Source organism: Pteropus medius, unplaced genomic scaffold, assembly GCF_902729225.1.
Source record: "Pteropus medius unplaced genomic scaffold, Ma_sr-lr_union100, whole genome shotgun sequence".
Taxonomy (NCBI): Eukaryota; Metazoa; Chordata; class Mammalia; order Chiroptera; family Pteropodidae; genus Pteropus; species Pteropus medius.
Window position 1 is genome coordinate 25,998,699 of NW_024354502.1, and position 19,717 is coordinate 26,018,415.

At 32.8% G+C, this 19,717-nt stretch overlaps 1 protein-coding gene and 1 non-coding gene across 3 annotated transcripts in view; one reads left to right on the top strand and one right to left on the bottom strand.

The window, feature by feature from the left end:
* Nucleotides 1–19,717, top strand: part of UNC5D (unc-5 netrin receptor D) — a 480,798-nt gene that overhangs the window by 152,410 nt on the left and 308,671 nt on the right. The window lies entirely within an intron of this gene.
* LOC120595927 (5S ribosomal RNA) lies at nucleotides 16,398–16,516 on the bottom strand. The gene has a single exon (XR_005651035.1). It is a non-coding gene; the product is annotated as a 5S ribosomal RNA (ribosomal RNA).

The following is a 19,717-nucleotide window of genomic DNA, read 5'->3' on the forward strand; positions in this document are numbered from 1 at the left end:
TTAATGAATACTTGAAATTAATTAACAAGTTAGTGTTGAACCCTTGACAAGGACTCATTCATCAGAGTTTTCTAACACAGCTTGATTTGGGCAAAAAAAAAAAGAAAAAAGAAAAAAGATGTACAGTAGTGTAGAAGAGACAGCCCACTAAGGAAAAACAACAGTAGAAACCAACCCTCACTGGGGAGGAGGGAGATAGTGACTACTCTCTGACTATTTTTACTTTTTGTTAAAGGCTTTACTTCCTTAAAGTAAACAGTGAATAATCACTGGAAAAGTAGGCAATTTACAAAGAGATCTAATATGGTAATTGATTAGTTATTGAGAAAATGGAAGATGTTGGTAAACTGGAGTAAATCCGTCTGTTAAAAGCCTTTGCCCTGGTTTGCTAGTTAAGTGGAAAATATGGTAGCAATGAAAGTGAAATCTCTTGGCTATTTTATGCTTCATTTACATTGTATAATGTCATAGTTGATTGTCAACATAAATATGGACTATTTTTGCAGAAGTTGCATTTATCCCCTTCTTATCCCTTTTTTCTTTAATAATGCAGAACTGAGGTGCAGTAGATGTTCACATCTGTAAGAGGTCAGGCAATGTTGTGCCAGAGATTTTGAACTATAGACTTTCCATAGATAGAACTGAGTTTATGAATTAAATAGTTAGATTTTTCTCCAGTAACTTGTTCTTCCTATATGAAGATTTCAGTGGCTAATCAGAGTATAAAGAACTTAGTGTTCTATCTCTGCAATAGAGACAGGGTGAGTTTGTTCAACCCAATTGTTATTTACAATGTCAATTTTTAAAATTTTTTAAAAATTGACATACTTATGCCACAGTATCTCTAATGTCTTGAATTTATTTTAGCACAGCATATTCTTATTTTTCATTCTTTTAGGTTGAAATTATTCCTTAGGGAAATGAGTTTCATAAGCTCATTCTACAAGGTATAAAATTATATCTTCTCCTCATTTTACCCATGTTATTACAGTGTAATTTGTGTATAATAAACTATATCCATTTAAAACATACTCTTGGATGAGTTTTGACACCACTGCTATCAAGATACAGAACATTTTCATCACCTCCTAAAATTTCTTGGTATTCCTTTCTAGCTTATTCCTGCTCCAGCTCCCAGCCTGTAAAAACTACTGCTCTTTTTTTCCCCGTCACTATAAAGTCTAATATTTTGTTTGAATTTGCCCGAAAATGACCTTTTAAAAGTTTAAGACCTAGTGTTTTTGCATTTGGCGAACAGTGGTAGAAAGAAAAACATAGAAGAAAATAGATTCAGCTCTTCATTTGTGGGTATAAAGACTGTAAATATAAAGGATTGTTTGTGAGTAAAAGCTTGAAGATAACATCCTGAAACCTCTATTATGTGATCATTTAGAAATAAAACACAAACACTATAAATTTATATTAAAGGATATATTTTTATGAATAGAGTACAAGAATACTAAATCAGATAATGAAAATAGTTTTGTACTATTTTATACAGTAGTATAGAGTTAATTTGCAGTATATATTTTATAAGGTGTGTGTGTTTAGTTTCCAAACCTAACACAAAGGAATATTTAATTTAAAAGTAATTCATTAATTATGCTTTATCTCAAATAATAATAATTATTTTTGAAATAAAAATAATGGCCCACTTGTTAAATGGAAGAAAAAAATTTGGTAAGCTATAATTTAAATAGATTATTAAAAAGACATAGTATTTAAAAACATATTGATTTTAACTTAAACTTTATTTTGTCACAGAGGAAAAACATTGGCTCTGGAGTCAGGATATCTGGCTTGGAATCCTGGATGTGTAATGCACTAGCTGTGTGACTTTAGGGAAGTTATTTAATCTCAGTGTACTTATCTGCAAAATAGAACAAGTAATGCCAACCTACATCATGATGTCATTGGGAGGATTAAAAAAGGTTAGCCACATCAAATATTTAAAATTGGAAGATCTCTAATTTTTATTCTTTTGTTTTATAAAATACAGGCGCACCTCATTTTATTGTACTGCGCTTTATTGCACTTCACAGGTGTTGCATTTTTACAAACTGAAGACGAAACACTCTTCAAACAAAGAGACTATGACTCGCTTTATTGCATATATACTAACTTTATTACAGTGATATGAAACCGAACCCACACTGAGGTTTGACTGTACTGCTTCCCTTTCTGGCTCTGTGGTACTGTCCACGGTGCTGAAAAGGCCCCGTCCCCATTTACTGTATTAAGCTTTATACTAAATATTTTTATTCTAGCTAGAATCACTTGGGTTAGAGCATCCTAGGTTTAGTGCATCATTCTATGAAATTAATGTTGTCTGTTCAGTGGTGGAAAAGCGGGGAAAGGTGTTTGATGGTGGAAAGACTTGGGAAAATGGGTCACTTGTCAGTTAAATAAACCATCTATCTCACTTGTATTGAAATCACGTTTTGTGTATTTTTTTATTTTTGCATGAGAATAAAGGTTTTCAATTTTTCAATTCAATTCACCAAATAGTTGGCTGTCCTGCTTGAGCTCTTTTGATCTGCAATCACTTTCAGGGCCAAGGCAGCTTTGCCTAGTGCCAGGAACAATTAAATTCTTGGGACTCTAATAAAGATCGTTTTAGTTGGTTACACAGGTAAATAGTGAGTATGTAGTTAAACACACAAAGACAGATGATATTCATAAGTTATTTGTGAGATTTCTGGAGGTCATAGTCCATGTCTTATATATTATTATATCCTTGACAATTAATAGTGTTGTCACATGGTAAGCACATACATTTGTAATTAAATTGAATACTTACCTGATTTTCAGGTTGAGTCTGGAGGCTGATATTTATCTTCATTGGTTATCTTCTTTACCTGACCACTTGGATGATAAATTTCCATTGGTATTCCAAATTTCTCTAAAATTAGCAAGAATCCTATAAATTATAGGATATATAATCTAATGTTGTTAGGGCCTAAGATGAGATGGATCTACTTGGTCAGTAATGTTCATAGATACCTTGGAGCCTCCTCTTCCATGTCAAAATGTTTATATCTTTGGACCATTTTTTAAAGATATGATATTGTATCTTAAATTATGTATAATATTCTCTATCTGGATTTTCTAAAATTTCTATCTTGGTTTATGATGAAAATGTTATATAAGAAGAAAAATTCACTAAACAACTCCTAAAGTAAGAATAGTCTATAAAAGTTTAAATGAACTAATTTTTTATCATTCTCCCTCCAACAAAAACATAATCATAAAACTATACTCAATTCTGTTGTGAAACACTACTATTAAAAATAGTTCATGTATTCTATTAGCATAGAATATGAACATAAATGAATAGAACACTATGAACAATATGTTTGTGTTATTATATTTTTAGATTGGTTTATAAACCATTAGTACTCAGAGGCCATAAGAATAAAGAAAATACAGTATTAAATATTGTAATGTAAAATAATTCTTGGCTTCATGTTAATGAAGAGGACCATTTTTACTGATAAGCAGCCTTTATTCTAATGTATATTGTGAAACTTAGCTATCTTTTTCTGGCTCTTAGTCTATTTTGTGACATGCTTTTGCAGTATATTTTATTATTTTTACCTTATTATACTTTATTATTTACATTTTAATCTAACATTTTTCTTTAAGGATTTGGAATGTGTAACATAATGACGTTTTGGGATAAAACACTAAAATTTGTTACTTGGAAAAGTAAGAATTTTAGCCTTTTCTTAAAGGCATGATGAACTTTATGAAATCTTAGAATAGAATGGACAGTAAATTAATCTAGTTAATTTCACATGGGTTTTTATGTATAAGCTTATCCATAATAATTAAACATATAAATAAATTTGGTAATATTTTAGTGAAATTGTAGCAAGTTCTAAAAAAAGAATCAGTGGTTCAATTTCAGAATTTAAAAGACATCAATAGTTTCCTTAGAATCACCCCAAAATGAATTTTTTTTTATTTTTTGGAGGGAGGCCATGTTAGAAATCAAAGGGAGTAGTTTTTAAATTATTTTGATTATAATACTTATGTAACAACAAAAGCAATCTTTTTTTAACTTTTGACATGGAACTATGGAACATTTCCTTTCAGGTGTGTGTGTGTGTGTGTGTGTGTGTGTGTGTGTACAATATTGTTTTTTCTGATAAGGAACTATTTCCCAAAAATAAAATTATCAATATTTTCTTCCTCCTCTTCAATTTCCCCTTCCCTACCTTCTTGCATAATTGTTATTTTCTTGCTATAAATTTCTGTGATTGTCTACTACAGTTTTAATTTAATTTAGACGTGCCTCATTTACCATTAATTTGGAAACATACACTTTCAATGAAATATCACAATTTAAACACAAGTTAGATACCTAAAAACTATTGAGAAAGTTCTTTATTAGATCAAGTTCTATTAAAATAACAAAGAAGCCTAAATTTATGTTGTAAGAGTTAAAATATTTTATCTGGCAAATGACAGACCCAGAACAACAATACTGTCAGTTATTGAAAGGATAGGGAATCAGCCATTGGTCTGCTAGTGCTCTGATTGTGAGAGTAGACGTATTCGTGTGTGCGCGCGTGGGTATGTGATTTCTTTTTTTTTTTTAGGACATTTCATGATTCTTTTTACATTGCTTAGTGTTTAACATTAAAAAATGTTAAAGACCTTTAAAACTTTCCTGGAAAGACTGTGGAGTATTATTTTTCTGAAAAGAGTTCAATGATTTGGGGTAAAAAAAAAAAAGTCTTTTACTTTGTTTTGTGAGGATAACTCCAAATCATTTTAACTTTATTTCATATATGACAAACTCTATGGTGGTTTCTTAATTTTGCTTTGGAATATATTGAACATAATAAACAGATTAATCGAAGAATACTTCTAAACAATTAAATATGATCCATATTACTAATTCAGACATTAAGGATTGCTTTTCATTTCAGAAATAAGAGGTGAGGCTGTTGCATAATTTTACAATAGTATTAAAATATTCTATATTTACTCTTAAATTCTGTTCATTTCTTTCATGCATTTTTGAGAAAAACTGGAAAGATAAATTGCCCACTAAAATGTGATTGACTTGATAAAACAGAAAGACTTCAGTTTCCAAGAACTGGAGATTATAGGTAGAATGACCTTGAAGTTGTGACCCAATAGTACAGCAGAACCATGTGTGATAACCATAATGCAATTGGAAAAATTATAATGTTTCTAAGCATATGAAACAGTGTAAAAACCTATAGAAGGGGAAAATTCTTATTTGAAAATAAGGTGAAAATGTATTTTAAAGGCGAAATGTAAAATCCACTTAACTAATATATCTAAATTAGTTGTTAGTTTGAAGACATCTTGTAGAACCTGAATTTCAGGTATTGAAATCCACCTCTTTTGGGTTATAGAGTCATTGACATGGAAGTTATAAATAGGATTCAGAGCATCCTCTAAGGGTAACTGTCAAGAATGCAGTCAGCCTCTTACTTTGAATTCTGATCATTTCGTGAGCTGTAGAACGCTGAGAAATCAACTCCATAGTTATGATGGAAGGTTACATTGTGGGAACTGAAATAATTATTTCCTTGGGAGTAAGCCAACTCTTAGAAAGTTTTGACATGAAATAAAAGGCATTGATACCATTGTATTACTATTTCTATTAAAAAGTTTGTAAAAACTTGTACTTAACCATCTTTAAGAATATTTGGACTATTAGAAAAATAAATTATCCTGTGGCTTCAATTCTAATGTAATTATTTAAATTACAGATTTAGAACCATGATTTTAAATTGATTCTTAGTAAGCTTGTAAATATTGAGCACTTAATTTATAAATTTTTCATTTCTTCACAGTATAGATTAAATATATTTGATTCTAACAGTGATTTGGTTACTAAGGTCTATCAGTGAGACCATTAATATTCAAAATATTAAAAATATAAATGCAGTTTCAAATGTTTAAAGATGTTTAAATTTATAATGAAAACAAACCTTATTTAGAGCACCCTTAAAAATAATTTTATTAGATTTATAAATAGAAAATTGATATTTATTTAGCTGTTTAAGAATTTAAGAAAGATCTAGGTTTGGAATTTATAAATTTCTTAAAATTGAATTTTATTGTAGAGATTATAGCTCTGAATACCCTTTTCTGTAGTCAAAAACTACTCTTGAGGACACCAGAAACCATATATTTAGCTGAAAAACTGGCATTCAGTTTTGTTAATGGATGCATTTATCCAGAAGTCTTTGGGACTAACACTAATTATTGCCATGTATATACTAATAAAAAATTCCATATAGGACTCACAGTGTAGAAAAGAATCATAATGTGTTCAGTTGATCAGGGAGTAGACGTTTCTGGTAATTCTCAAATTCTTTAGAGACTACAGCCTGAAAGTAATGACTACTTAGAGTCAGAATCCCCACTGAGTTTCAGGTTAAAAACAAAAACTAAAAAACCTAGAATCTTTTTTTCAGGAAATATTTAGTGCTAATTGGTATGGTTCTCTATATTGAGGAAAAAAATAAAGTATATAGAAACAATTATTTTTTTTGCTTTTAGAAGTTTTGCGTGTGTGTGTATATGTGTGTAAAATATACATACAAAAGAGTGCATTAACCTAAGGCTAACAAAAGGAATAATAATAAAATGTATATATACTTCACAATATATGTCTTTGATGTTCTGCAGTATCACCAAACTTTATGTGGTTGTGAATTTTTATTTATTGTGTTTGAAATTTGTTGTGATTCTTAGATATGAGTTTCAGAATCTTTTAACAATTCTTGGAAAATGTCATTATTTCTTTGAAGACTGCCTCTTCCCTGTTCTTTCTATAACCATCTCCTTGTGGAATTCCAACTAACGTAAGTTAGACCTTCACACTCTATCTTTCATGTCTCAACCTTGCTTTTTTGTTGTTCCTATTTTTGTCTGACTACATACTGGATAAGTTCTTAAGAATTATCAGTTCATTAATTTTCTCTTTAGCTGTGTTTAATCATTAATCATAAATTCAGCCACTGTATTTTCAGTTTCAACTATTATATATTATTTTTCCTGGAAGTTCTTTCTGTTTCTTTTACAAATCTGCATTTAAAAAAGAATAGCATTCTATGCTGTCATCGTATTTTCAAACCTTTCTCTTTTTTTATCGAGATAAAATTGACATATATTAGTTTCAGGTGTAGAATACAATGATTCAATATTTGTGAAATATATATAAATATATTGTGAAATCAATAAATGTAGTTAACTTTCATCAACATACATAGTTATAAATTTTTTTCTTGTATACATTTAAGATTTACTCTTAGCAACTTTCAAATATACAATACAGTATTATTAACTGTAGTCATGCTTCTGTACGTTACATCTCCATGACTTAACTATTACATAACTGGAGTTTGTACCTTTTGACCCCCTTAACCCATTTCTCCCTCCTACCACCCCCACCTCAGAGATCATTTTGTTGTTGTTGTTGTTTTTAATTCCATACCTGAGCAAGATTATATGGTATGGTATTTGTCTTTGTCTGACTTATTTCACTTAGCATAATGCCCTCAAGGTCCATTTATACTGTCACAAATAGCAAGATTTCATTCTTTTTATGGCTCAGTAGTATTCCATTGTATATGCATACCACATCTTGATCCACTCATCTATCAGTGGATACTTAGGTTGTTTCTGTATCTTGACTATTAAACATAATTGGTGCAGTGAATATGGGAATTCCCCTATCTTTTCAAATTAGTTCTTTTTTTCTTTTTTTTTTTGCATGTATTTTGCTTTCTTTTCTTTTTGGATAAATACCCAGAATTGGAAATGCTGGATCACATGGTAGTTCTATATCTATTTTTTGTTGTAGCAGCTTTTTTGAAGTTTTAATTCTTTAGCTTTTCTTCCTTTAATTGTGACAAACACCAATGCTGTTTGGCCTCAATTAATTCATTTTTGTGTGTGTGTGATTTCAGCCATACTCTCTAACCTCCTTTTGTTTGGGAACCATCAGCTTGTTTTATATAACTATGGGTCTGTTTTGGTTTTGTTTATTCATTTGTTTTATGTCTTTAGATTCCACACGTAAGTGAAATTATAATGTATTTCATCTTTCTCTGTCTGACTTATTATACTTAGCATAATACCCTGTAGGTCCATCCATGTTGTCACAAATGGCAAGATGTCATTCTTTTTTATTGCTGAGTAATATTCCATTATATATACATATACTTCGTCTTCTTTATCCATTCAGCTATTGATGGACACATAGGTTGCTTCTGTATCTTGTCTATTGTAAATAATACAGCAGTGAACACAGGAGCACATATATCTTTTCAAATTAGTGATTTTTGTTTTCCTTAGATAAATACCCGGAAGTAGAATTGCTGAGTCATATGGCAGCTCTCTTTAAATTTTTTGAGGAATCTCCATATTGTTTTCTATAGTGGTTGTACCAATTTATAATTTCACCAACAGCGTGTGAAGCTTCCCTTTTCTCTAAATCCTTACCCAAAATTATTTGTTGATTTATTGATAATAACCATCCTAGTAGGTGTGAGGTGATATCTCATTGTGTTTTAAATTTGAATTTCCTTCATGATTAGTGATGTTGGACATCTGTTTGTCCTCTTTGGATCAAATGTCTCTTCAGGTCCTCTGCTCAATTTTAAATCAGATTTTTTTTTTTTTTTTTTTGGTGTTAAATTGTATGAGCTTCTTATATATTTTTGAATACTAACCCCTTAAAGGATATATCATTGGTGAATATATTCTTCTATTCAGTAGGTTGTTTTTCATTTTGTTGATGGTTTCTTTCGGTGTGCAAAAACTTTTTAGTTTGATGTACTTTTAGTGTGATAGAGATTGCTTTTAATCTATATATTGCTTTGGATAGTATGGACATTTTAAAATATTGACTCTTCCAGTTCACGAGCATGGAATATCTTTCCATTTATGTGTGTCATCTTCAGTTTCTTTCATCAGTGTCTTATAGTTTTCAGTGTACAGGTCTTTTACCTCTTTGGTTTAATTTATACCTAGGTATTTTATTCTCTTTGATGCAATTTTAAATGGAATTTTTTTCTTAATTTATTTTTCTCTTAGTTTGTTATTAGTGTATAGAAACACACCAGATTTTTGTATATTGCTTTTATACACTGCAGCTTTACTGAATTCATTTATCAGTTCTAACAGTTTTTGGTGAAACTACTTTAAATGCATATTTAATAGCAATATTTGGATGTTGTTCAATTTACTACTGTCGTTTATGGAATTTCATTTAAAATATTTTATTTTCCTCCTTGGTTATTCTAAGTGACAAAGTATGTCTTCCTCTTGTTAGGATGGATATTGTGTGTGTCATTTTCATGATAAAATCTACACATGTGGCATGATTGTTAGGTGTTTTCTTGAGAACCATCACATTTTTCCCCACATCATTGACTTCTTGATTTATCAGTGTATTAATTTCCTCTCCAGAATTGAATGGATAAATGGTATATCTGTAAGATAAAGACTCAATGAAGAAAAAAAATTTTGGCTTTTTTAAAAAAATGGTCAGCAAAATTTTTTTCAATAGGTATATGTTTTTGGCAATAGAGTGGCAGATAGCTATTCTTCCCAGTATTTGTCAACATTAAGCTGAATGAAACAACATCTATAGGCAATTACCTGATAAATACCCGTTAAATACTCTAGACCATTAAATGTGCTAATATATATTCCAGGATTAAACCTAACCAACATTCAAATACCTGAATGATATTCTATTAGCTTCCTGTAAAATCAGTCCCTCTTCCCCAGCCCCTATCCTGTCTACCTCTGAGTTATGCTTCGGAGTGGCACCACAAGCCAATATCAAAGGACGCTATAGAAAAGAGACTTAACAGAGACTGAATAGAATTTTTTTCAGGTCCACTGTTGTTAAGATCTCTGTTCATTGGGCTGCAGTATCCCTTTTATGAGTTCCCTTAAGGAGAAATACTTTGTGGTTTTCTGAATTTAGTATCAGGAACAATTGTGTTTCTTCTGAGCAGTTGAGTTATTTTCTCTTATCGATATTTGATTTGGAAACTGAGTAGCTTTCTCTCATGTGAAGCCAGAATATTGAGTCATATTACAGTGATATTTGGCTTTCTTTTAATTTCCTACTTTATTTTTCAGTATTTTTATTCCTACTTCTTCAGATTTATGTTATCTTGGTATATATTATAACTAATTGTACACTCATTTTGGAAAAGGCAAAAAATTACATTTATTGTTGAATAGACAGACAGATATTCTAGAAACTCATCAGAAAGCCTTCTTTGAAAGCAACATGATAGAGTAGGAAGACAGCCTGAGGCCTGACTTCAGACGGACCTGGTTTTAAATTCTGATTCCATTTAGTAATCATGTGACTTTGAATCAAGTATTTTAACCTCTTTGATTTTATTTTAACTCATTTGTATAATGGGAATAAGGTTAGCTACGTTTTCAAACTCATGTGAAGATATAAAGAAGATTAAGTGAAGTTTTTTGTAGAGTACCTTCTCAATACCTCAGGAATAACATGAGTAGGATAACCTTAAAATGTATCATTCAAACTGAGACTGCTTTGAGAGTTAAATGGGCACTAATAATAATTATTCCAAGACAATCAGCATGAAACTAGGTCTGTTATAGTCAATATGTACGGTCACCTTGTATATTGGAATCTATAAATGCCTTTATAAAGCCCACATTTGCTATCAGGGATCAACTTTGTGATTTTTTTTTTTTGGCAGTTACTAGTTAACATAAGTCAACCAAACCACCTTTCTTGGGAGCTTTGTGTTGATTCTGACTTTTATATACTTTGCTTTGGCAAAATCTTCACCAAGTAGCATGACTTAAGATATAAGGTTGAAGGTCAGGGTTAAAACTAGTTAATTAATAATCAAGAACATGCAAAGTAAGAGAACCATAATTAGAGAATTTGGAATATCAATTTGTCTAAGAGCGGGAAACATTTATCAGAAGCCTATTTACCAGAGTTAGTGCATAATGTAGAAGTCAAATGTCAGGTGACTCTGAAATTATGTCTGGTTTTAGAGACAGCAGGGCCAATATGTGGGGATAAAGAAACCTCTATGTAGGGAGAGAAGGATACTGAGGCTGGGAATCTGGCCTGATAAATTAGACAGCTTTGGTTCAAATACTGATTTCGCCAAGCTGAGCAATCATGGGCAAGTTGTTTAAACTGTCTGAGTCCTCTTTCTAGATCTTATAACGCAAATAATATCATCTACCTCACAGATTGCCTTAAAGATTTGAAAAATACTTAAAATAGTGAGTAGGCTCTTAATAAATAATCATTATCATTGTGTCCCAGCGTAGTGACTGAATTCTGCAAGCTAGTCCAGTATGTGTCATTATTACTAAAATACCATGAGAGCAGCTTTTTCTTAATTTGCAGGAAACCAATTTGGTGGGATATGCTCAAATGGCAGTTTCTCCCAGATCAATGTTTTCACCCTTTGGTGTTTACTGCTGCTTGTCAGCCAATGGGCAGCAATAAATGACAAAACAAATGAGCAGCATCAATATTTCATGCTTTTCTTCCCAAATCAACAAATTCCAAGTATTTCACTATTGGGGCAAGTGTAAGAACCAATGCCTGGTTTAGAACACTGCCAGGGACATAATGAATGCTGGTTTTAGCAGAACTCTCTTGAGGTTATGGAAGAACAACTTCCTAATATCTCATGCTTCATTTTTGCTGCCTGCAAAAGATTAGACAAAAGTATATCTGAGTTCTCTGTGATTTCCAGAAAGAGTGTCATTTTTTAGCTATGGAAAGTATCTTTTCCTTGGACAGTTTAGTGTGCTGAAGAAAAAAAATAATCTACAACTTTTGACTGGGTCAAAGTATCAAAAATCTCTCAGGTTGGCATAATTCACCTTTTCAAGGTAAACAAAAGGAGATAGGGAAATTAATTTCATTTGTAAGAAGATATATCCGGTTGTACTGTATAGGGATCTAAAGGTCACAAAGGTGGTATTTTTAAGGTTCAGTACTTTTTCTCCCCAACCTGCTCACTATCCCTCACTGTTTTCTTACCATGGTTGTCTGTAAGTTCAACTCTATCACTCCGGTGACCTGTAATGCTAAGCAGTAGCAATGGGCCTTTGGGGTCTCTAACTTCATTCATCCTTTTGTCTTGGAGAAATGCTTCTTCATAGGTAAGAAACTAGGCATAGCCATCTGGACTTATCAGAGATCCTAAAAGCCCTTTTAATGTGTGTCAATGGTCTTATTATAAAGTCCCCAGTGCATCATTGGAGCATATTGCAGGAACACAAATCTGTTAGTGAGTTCATTCTTCCAAACCCAGTCAGCCCATGTTGCTCAGAAAATAAATCCACTTTTGGCAACTTTTCATGAAGTCTGTTTTATTTAAAAAAAAAAAAAATGAATTTTAAGTTTTTGTGTTCTCTGTTGTTTTTTTGAAATTTTGAGCTTGTCTCCAGATAGACACGTAGTCTAGTGACTGCTTCTGTTAGTGCTTCTTGATGTATTCAGGCCCTTTGTTAAAGTTGAATCACACCAAACTTAGAAGCCCTTTTAATCTCACCTCCTCCACACAGCTTTCCTTGGCTGCTCTTGCCCTGATTAGACAGGAATATTAATGCACTTGAAAGTGCTATATAAATGTTAGTTGCTGTTGCCAATTTTTTTCTTCCCGTAACAACGCTGCCACATAAAACATTTGTTACAAATTAATTTGTATATTTTGATTAATGAGTACTATTTTTGTCTTCCTAATATTGTTCCTGATGCATGTATTTTCATTTATATTGTTCATTGATTCATACATAGTAATCTTATCTCTATGACTATCTCTTTGAACACTGTCAGTGTTCAAAGGTGAGGGCAAGGACCAGATTTTATCTGCTCCCTTAACTAATGTTTAGTAAGTATTTGTTGTTTAGATGTTTTCTACAACATTGGCTGGTGGAAGGTTTCAGGTCTTACGGGCATGCATTCTCCTGTTGGTGTTATTGAATCCTTACTCTCTGCCATGATCATTTGGTTTTCTTGTACTAGCAAATCTTTGTTTTATAACTGCTCTATTGAGGTATGCTTGACATGTAAAAAGTTGCACATATTTAATGTATACAATTTGATGAGTTTGGGGATAAATACATATCATGAAACTATTACTGACATCAAGGCCATAGACATATTCATCACTTCCCAATGTTTCCTTATTATCGTTAATAGTATTTGTGTGTATGAGTGTATATGTGGTAAGAACACTTAACATAAGATCTGTCCATGTAAGAGATTGTATGTATATAATACAGTATCGTTATCTGTAGGCACTATGCTGTATAGTATATGTCCAGAATTTATCTTGTATGACTGAAACATTGTACCCTTTGACCATAATCTCCCCCATGTGCCCTGTCCCCTCAGCAACTGGTAATCTTTCTACTTTCTACTTCTATGAGGTTGGCTATTTTAGATTCCTCATATCATTGAGATCCTATAATATTTGGTTTTCTGTGTCTGATTCATTTCAATTAGCATAATACCCTCCAAGTCTGTCCATGTTGTTACAAATGGCAGAATGTCCTCCTTTTTTTAAAGCTGAATAATAATAGTCCATTGTATATGTATACCATATTTTGTTTATCCATTCATCCTTCAATGGACATATGAGTCGATTACATATCTTGGTTATTGTGAATAACATAGCAATGAACATGGGAGTGTTTATCCAAAAATAGGAATATCATATTCAAAAAAATCAATGTAAAAACCAATGTCAAGGAGCTCCTATGTTTTCTTCTAGGAGTTTGACAGTTACAAGTCTTATATTTATGTCTTTAATCCATTTTGAGCTGATTTTTGTATTTGCTGTAAGATAAGAATCCTCTTTGATTATTTTGCATGTGGATATCTTGTTTTTCCAGTAACACTTATTGAAGAGACTGTCCCTTCCCCATTGTATATGTTTGGGGCCTTTGATGAAAAGTAGTCATATATGCATGGGTTTACTTCTGGGTGCTCTATTCTGCTCCACTGATTGATGTGTCCATTTTCATTCCAGTACCATACTGTTTGGGTTACTATAGCTTTGAGGTATACTTTGAAATCAAGAAGTTTGATATTTCCAGCTTTCTTTTTTCTTGCTCAAGATGGCTTTGGCTATTTGGGGTCTTTGGCTATTTGGCTATTTGTTATTCCATATGAATTTTGGAATTGTTCGTTCTAGTTTGTGAAAAATGTCATTGGAATTTTGATAGGGATTTCATTGAACTATAGAACACTTTTGGTGATACAGACATTTGAATAATATTAATTTTTTTAGTCCAAGTAAACAAGGTATCTTCCTATTTATTTTTGTCTTCTTCAATTTCTTTCATCAATGTTTTAGAACTTAGGTATGTAGAATCTTTCACTTCCTCGTTCAAATTTATTTCTAAGTATTTTATTATTTTTGATTATATTATAAATGAGATTAAAAAGTTTCCCCAATACTGTGTTAATAATGTCTAGTCATGTGTCACTTAACAACATGGATACTTTCTGAGAAACATCTTTACATGATTTCATTGTTGTGTGAACATCATAGAGTGTACCTACACAAATCTAGATGGTATAGCCTTATACACACCTAGGCTGTGTGGTATATAGCCTATTGCTGCTAGGCCGTAAACCTATACAGAATATACTGAATACTGTAGACAGTTATAATACAGTGGTAAATATTTGTATACCTAAACATATCTAAACATAGAAAAGATACAGTAAATATACAGCATGAAAGATAAAAAATGGTGCACCTATTTACAGCACTTACCATGAATGGAGCCTGCAGGACCAGATGTTGCTCTGGGTGAGTCAGTGAGTGAATGGTGAGAGAATGTGAAGGCCATTAGTGTATGCTACTGTAGACTTTATACTGTCTCATAAGTCCTCTCCCTGCTTCCTTCTTACAAGGTCAGAAATAGAATATTGAAACTCTCAGTGCTGCTTTTTGAACAGGGATGTGTGCTGGATCAATTGGAAATATCAAGGAGAAATTGACTGAGTAGTGACTGTGAGTGGGGAGTGAAAAGAACAGAGGATTGCCATGGCAATGTGGTTTTGGCTATTCCACGTTGGAGCAGTGGTCAGATTAAGGAACTTTGTGGTATTTATAAAAAAAAAAAATAGAAGAGGGTTTTTAAAAATTAAAAAAAAAAAATAGTAAAAGAGGGAGAGAGTATAGAACTGAGGACTCAATATTTTGACTTAGGAAATTTGTTTCTGGTTCCATTGACCCTCTCTGGCATTGAATTGTTGGAAGAAATAAAACTTATGTATGCTTTACATCACTGCAGCCTGGACATAGTTCCAAAGTCCAGGGACAAGCTGGCTCCACAATAACCACAAATTTTACCGAAATGGTAGTGGCACTTAATACTTGTGAAGGTAGCTCTTGTAGACCTATGTCCTTGTATAGGCTCTTAGATCCTCAACAAAGAATCTACAACAATGTACTTTGAAGACCATCTAGCTAGGTCTGAGAGGACTGTTGCACTCTCTGAATATGTTGCGCTGGGGGACAGTCTCCGCTGTGCTGAAACAGGTTAGTGGCTGACTGATTGAGAGGTAATCTGTACACTCAAAATTCAGGTGCCGAGAATGAGAGGGAATTCTTTGCCACGTCCCACAGATATTGCTCACAGCAGAGGAAAAAAAAAAATACTTCTGAACCACATCTTTCCATTTCTTACAGGAAATTCAACTCCATTATAATCTTATGGGACCACCATTGTATATGTGGTCTGTTGAACGAAACATCAATTTGCTCCACATGACTGTATAGAAATGCCACTACAGTACACACATACACACGTGCGTGCACGCACACACACACACACAGTTTTCTGAAATTAATTCATCTTTTTAAATCAAATCAGGAAGAGAAACTCTTGTCTTAAGTAACTTAGCCTTAGGGAGATCAACATCAACATACGTTATAAAATATATGGATACAGAATAGACATTTCTGGCGTGGTCCATCCTGAACTTTGACTCCCAAGTTTCTAGTCTCTCAACTACACCATGCTTCTTCCTAGGACTATATCAGAATCCCAAGGTCCCATAATAATACAAACCTCATAAGCATTATCCTTATTGACTATAGGGAAAGGATAAAAGATTTTTATTAATTTCGATATCGGAGAAAGGAGGGGACTATGAGGACTATGACTGGAAGTCTCATTTATTCCTTTTGACCCATTGTAATAACTAATATTACCTCCCTCTATTCACTTTTATTTTATTTTTTATTTTATTATTATTTTTTTTTTAGGCAAGGCAACCCTCGGTTAACCTCACAGATTGCAAGGACCTTGTCAGCTTACAATCCCATATTTTTTTATTTTATTTTTTATGCCTATAGCACCTGGTTTTCCTAGGTGGTCTCCCATCCAAGTACTAACCAGGCCCAACCCTGCTTAACTTCCGAGATCAGACGGGATCGGGCTTGTTCAGGGTAGCATGGCTGTAGACATCCTCTATTCACTTTTAAAGTGTTCCAATTAGGATGAGAAATTATAGTCACCCAGTTATGGGTGGTATTTTATCGTGGGATCAAATTGTATCATTTAAATGTGAACTGTTTTACCTGACCAAGTGATGTGTATATCAACTCATCCATTTCTTCCGTTGGCTTCAGAGGGTAGCTCCCCAGCTACGCTCATACTGCCCTCCAGCACTTCATAAGTCTAATACTCAACTGGCCTTTCCTCCCACTCCATCCACTCCCTGACCTTCAGTAAACATAATTCTTTTAAGAGTTCTGAATGACTTTAGGGCAAGTGTAATTACAAAGTAATTGAAAAAAAAAAAAGGAGTTAACAAATTACTAAATATGATTAAGTTCCATAACGTGGCAGATATCTTAAAACCGTTATCTGACATCGTTAGTGAAATATGGATAATGCTAGATTTGCACTTACTAAAATAATACACAGAACACTTATTGTGCAGTGAATGCTATTCTCAGTTCCTTATAAATGCATTCATTTAACATATAAATGAATGACAAATTTTATAAATGTTATAAATCTTTTAACAGTTTTAAGGGGTAGGTTAAACTATATACCATTATTGTTTTTCATTTTACAGATGGAGAAACTGAAGCTCAGAGATTAAGTAATTTATATCAGGGGTCCCCAACCCCTGGGCTGCAGACCAGTACCGGTCAGTGGCCTGTTAGGACCCGAGCATCACAAGCAGGAGGTGAGTGGCGAGCTAGCGAGCAAAGAAAGCTTCATCTGTATTTGCAGCCACTCCTCAGCGCTAGCATCACCACCTCAGCTCCACCTCGGATCATTGGGCATTAAATTCTCATAGCACCGGTCCCTGGTGCCAAAAAAGTTGGGGACCACCGATGTACACACTTAACGAAGTTTCAAAGCTGGGATTGAGATCGACACAATCTGGCTCTGTAGCTTGTTAATTTATGTTACCCAGTAGTTTCAAGTGTGGTCCCCCAAGTGTACCAGAACATCAACATCATTTGAAAACCTGCTGAATTAGAAACTCTTTGGGTGGGGCCCAGAGTCCTAAAGGTTATTCTGATGTTCCCTAATGTTAGTCTTCTCTTAGAGTCACTGATTGATCTCTCAATCATTTTACTTTACTTAAAAAAAAAAAAGTTAAAAAATCTGTGACATTTATTTAACAACTAATCAAGAGTTAGTTTAGAAAATTTGAAAAATACATAAAAGTGTAAAAACACTGAAACCTAATTGGAAATAGTTATTGTGGTTATGATTTTATAATTTGCTTGTATTCGTTTAGTATGTATTGAACTTTTTTCACTCTTTGATAATCCTAAAATATCATTTTAAATGACTTCCTGCATTTTCTATATGCACAAATTTTACTCATGTATGGGATTTGTTTTGAATTTTTTACACTTTTGAGACTTTTATTGACTCATAATTCATATACCATATTACCTTGTTTCTACACTAAAAATAATCTGTAGCTCAAAATCAGATAAACATGCACTTACATTTTCTTGTAGCTACTTCATGAATTTCATCTTTACATTTAGTTCTTTAACTATCATAGAATTTATTTTATTTTGATATTAGATATAGAAGATCTAATTTTTAGAAACTAAAAATAAAAGGTAATTAAATTAACCTAATATTATTAATTGATAATACTTTTATTCCTTTTAATTATTTAAAAGTCCCTGGCAAAATAATTGAGATGGTTCAATAAATGTTTATAGAATGACTGAATAAATGAATGAATATCATTAGATCTCTCTTTATTTCAGGAATTTCCTGTCTTTTTAAATGAAAATTTCAATTTTCTACCCCATTCCCTAACTTTGTAAATTCTGAGATGGGATATGGTTGCCACTGTGTCTAAATCTTTTAACTTATAGAGGAAAGCCAATTTATTCCCCACATCTAAGGCCATCTTGCCTCAGACATTAACTGTGATGGTCCATTTTGGCTAGGTCACATCTTTCCTGACAGAATTTCAATCACCTGTGAGCTTCACCTTGAAAGTAAATGGGAACTAATACCTATATACTGTTCTACAGTTTATGCTTTCATGAGCATGAATTTCTTTTATCTTTATTCGAGGACCTGGAGGTTTGGGATCAGGTATTGTTAACACTTCGCATAGTGACTGTCATCACCTTCATCGTTATCATTTCCATTATCCTCAGAGCTAAGGCTGAATGTTATGGTATGATTTCTTTGTGCCAGCCAAGTCATTCTAAGTAATAACTCATTTAATTTGTATAAAAACTATGAAGTAGATAGTCTTATTTTTCACAGTGTCACAGAAATAGAGAAAGTTGCTTAAGGTGTCATAGCAAAGAAGTCGAAGAGCTGAGTGTTCGGTAGCTATAAATACCTAGTAAATGTTTATCACAAAACCTACTGTATATCTACTAAATGCTTATGGAATTGATAACATTCTGTTTTATGTATGAAAAGTGTGGCATTCAGAGGGGTTAAGTAATTTGCCTGAGGACAAAACTCTAGCTGTTTGGTAGTGAGTTTCAAGTCCAACTAAGAAGTTCTGATAAAATTCATATCAGCTGCATAAAGGAATTGGCCAAGGAGGGCATGTGAGACTGTGTTAGAATCCTACTAACATGTATTACCTTTTACCTTAAGTCATTTAGCTTTTGTAACCCTGTGACCTCATCTGTAAAATAGAGAAAATATTAATATTTTTCTAGGCAATATTGTGAGCCTTAGATGACATTTAAAGTGCTTTAAAATGCGTTGGTTAGGCAATGGTTCTCAATAAATGGGCAGGCACTATTAAGACAGTAGGTATTATAAGTGAGCTAACTTGTGGATACTGTAAGGATACCGACGTAGCATGGAGGGAAGAAATTCATCTCTTCCTCTTCATCTAGTGTAGGAATTTTCAGAAAACCTAGTTTTAGGTTTTCTCTGCATTCTTTTCCTTCGGTGTCTGCTGCTATAATTACCGTCTTAAACCACTCACAGGAGAATTTTAGAGTACGGAAATTCAGCAGTGTTCTACCAGGAAATAATACCCCTCTCTGTCTGAATATTTCTGAATTTTTCCTTAAAAAGTTCTCTCATTCTTAAGGCCTTTTTTCCAGTATTCTCCAAAATCTCCCCCTCCTACCACCACTTCTTCTTTTGCTTGCTGAAGATTTCTTTTTAGCTGCAACAACACATTTTGTCATCAGCTTAA